This window comes from Myotis lucifugus, unplaced genomic scaffold, assembly GCF_000147115.1.
Source record: "Myotis lucifugus unplaced genomic scaffold, Myoluc2.0 scaffold_0, whole genome shotgun sequence".
In the NCBI taxonomy this organism is placed as follows: Eukaryota; Metazoa; Chordata; class Mammalia; order Chiroptera; family Vespertilionidae; genus Myotis; species Myotis lucifugus.
The window spans coordinates 546,269-549,578 of record NW_005871048.1 but is presented as its reverse complement, the minus strand read 5'-3'; the positions used below and the strand labels follow the sequence as shown (position 1 = coordinate 549,578).

At 46.7% G+C, this 3,310-nt stretch overlaps 1 pseudogene; it reads left to right on the top strand.

The window, feature by feature from the left end:
* Positions 1-884: 884 nt before the first annotated feature.
* LOC102420169 lies at positions 885-2,806 on the top strand (annotated as a pseudogene).
* The last annotated feature ends 504 nt before the right edge of the window (positions 2,807-3,310 follow it).

Here is a 3,310-nt window from a genome sequence, read left to right as displayed (position 1 = left end):
ACTATGACACACACTGACCACCAGGGGTCAGATGCTCAATGCAGGAGCTGCCCCCTGGTGGTCAGTGCGCTCCCACAGGGGAGCTCTACTCAGCCACAAGCCAGGCTGACGGCTGCCAGTACAGCGGTGGTGGTGGGAGCCTCTCCTGCCTCCTCAGCAGCGCTAAGGATGTCCGACTGCAGCTTAGGCCTGCTCCCCGCTGGCAAGTGGACATCCCCCTAGGGCTCCTGGGCTGCCAGAGGGATGTCTGACTGCCAGCTTAGGCCCAATCCCCCGGGGAGCAGGCCTAAGCCAGCAGGTGGTCATCCCCCAAGGGGTCCCAGACTGCGAGAGGGCACAGGCCGGGCTGAGGGGACCCCCCCCCCCCGAGTGCACAAATTTTTGTGCACCAGGCCTCTAGTCCTATATAATAAAAGCATAATATGCTAAGTGTCTGACTGGATGACCATTTGGTCAACCGCTTGACCAGTCACTATGACGTGCACTGACCACCAGGGGGCAGACACTCAGACCAGTAGGTTAGCTTGCTGCTGGGGTCTGGCCAATTGGGACTGGGCGAGAGGGCTGGACATGCCCTGGAGCCCTCCTGCAGTCCCTCCCCAGCTGGCCAGCCCCGATTGGCCCTGATTGGGACTGGGCGAGATGGCCCCGATTGGCCCCAATCGCTGGCAAGGCCAAGGGACCCCACCCATGCACGAATTCATGCACCGGGCCTCTAGTTATATCCTATGTAATAAAAGGCTAATATGCAAATCGACCAAATGGTAGAACTACCAGTTGCTATGACACAAAAGCTCAATGCAGGAGCTGCCCCTTGGTGGTCAGTGTGCTCCCACAGTGAGTGCTCCCACAGCGGGAGCATTGCTCAGCCAGAAGCCCGGCTGATGGCGGGCGAGCGCAGCAGCGGTGGGGGGAGCCTTTCCCACCTCTGCGGAAGCACTAAGGATGTCCGACTGCTGGCTTAGGTGCGGGGAGCAGGCCTAAACTGTCAGTCAGACATCCCCCGAGGGACCCTCCCCCCGCCCGAGTGCATGAATTTCATGCACCGGGCCTCTAGTATAATTATAAAATGAAAAAATTTAAGAACAAAACTTATTTTGATACTTCAAAAATTATCTCTAGTCTGGCCGGTGTGGCTCAATGGTTGAGCATCAACCCATGAAACAGGGGCTCACGGTTAGATTTCCAGTCAGGGCACATGCCTGGGTTGCGGATTTGATTCCCAATAGGGGGCATACAGGAAGCAGCTGATCGATAATGCTCTGTCATCATTTATGATTCTCTCCCTCTCCCTTCCTCTCTCTGAAATCAATAAAAATATATATTTTCAAAAATTATCTCTAGACAGTTTGAGGCTGTAGTTATGGCTATATGTCTCATAAAATTGTAAGAAGAAGAACATGAAGCAATGAGGTATGTAAACTGAATATAGAAAAATAGCATAGAAATCAGATATATTTCATAAAAGCAATATAAATTTCGTGACATGTTTTAATTACATTGCTTCACAATAAAAATCCATTGTATTAATAATCATTTTTTCCCCAAGAGGCCAAGAAATGCTTAAAGAAAAAAAGCCAAAATTTAAACAGTTTTTATCAGAATAAACTCTTCCATAAATAATATTTTTGGAAGATAATTTTATTTTTTATTTAAGAAGATATTTTTACAAAGGACTTGTAGGCATGCATATAAGCCAAACCAATGGACATGGACAACAGGGGGATGAGAGCATGAGTGGGGGCGGGGGAGGATGGGGTTTTAATGGGGGGGGGATGAGGACACATTTGTAATACCTTAACTAATAAAGAATTAAGATAAATAAATAAATAAATAAATAAATAAATAAATAAAAGTGTAATATGCTAAGTGTTCGAACGGTTGACCGCTCGACCAGTTGCTATGACAGACACTGACCACCAGGGGGAAGATGCTCTGATCGGCAGGTTAGCTTCCTGCTGGGGTCCGGCCAATGGGACTGGGCAAGAGGGGCAGGACATGCCCTGGAACCCTCCCACAGTCCCTCCCCAGCATGCTGGCCCCCATCAGCCCGATCCGGTGAAGCCACAGAAACCGTCCCTGCTACAGAGCAAGAGTTGCCAAAGCCCCAGGCTGAGACAGGGTCTGGAACAGAATCTGACAGTGATGAATCGGTACCAGAGCTCGAGGAACAAGATTCCACACAGGCAACTACACAACAAGCCCGGCTGGCGGCGGCAGCTGAAAATCAATGAAGAACCAGTCAGTAAAGCAAAACAGAGCCAGAGTGAAAAGAAGGCATGGAAGGCTGTGTCCAAACTCGGTCTTCGACAGGTTACAGGGGTTACCAGGGTCACCATACGGAAATCTAAGAATATCCTCTTTGTCATCACAAAACCAGATGTCTACAAGAGCCCTGCTTCAGATACCTACATAGTTTGGGGGAAGCCAAGATCAAGGATTTATCTCAGCAAGCACAGTTAGCAGCTGCCAAGAAATTCAAAGTTCAAGGTGAAGCTGTCTCAAACATTCAAGAAAACACACAGGCTCCAACTGTACAAGGGGAGCGTGAAGAGGAAGAGGCTGATGAAACAGGTGTGGAAGTTAAGGACATAGAATTGGTCATGTCACAAGCAAATGTGTCAAGAGTAAAGGCAGTCGGAGCCCTGAAGAACAACAGTCATGGTACTGTAAATGCTATTACGGAATTAACAGTGTAAGCACCTAAAAAGGAGGACCCTGTTATGTGTTCTTCAAAAGAGTTACTGCAGCTTGGTTCGAAATGTGTACTGTTTCTATCATTAATAAAGTTATGGCTTCTTGTGGGGGAAGATATTTTTATTTTTATTTTTTTAAAATTTTTTTTATTGATTTCAGAGAGGAAAAGGGAGGGAGAGACAGAAACATCAATGATGAGAGAGATTCATGGATCGGCTGCCTCCTGCATGCCCCCCACATGGGATTGAGCCTGCAACCCAGGCATGTGCCCTGCCCGGGAATTGAACCGTGACCTCATGATTCATACATAGGTCGACGCTCAATCACTGAGCCACGCTGGCCAGGCAAGAAGATATTTTTAAAATGCACTAAAATGGTCTTTTAAAAACGTTGACTTTGATGTTAAAATGTAAATTTCTTTGGTTTTCTAGTAATAATGCACATCTTAGCTTTATTTTCCTAAATCTACTTTATATTTTGCACTATTGTTTAAAGCAGGCCATACTTTGAAATCCTGATATTTGAAGTCTATTATGACAAATAGAAAACGTGAAGTTATATTAAACTACTTTCCTTCACATAGTTCCCATTGAAACAAGTTTTGTTGCTGAAA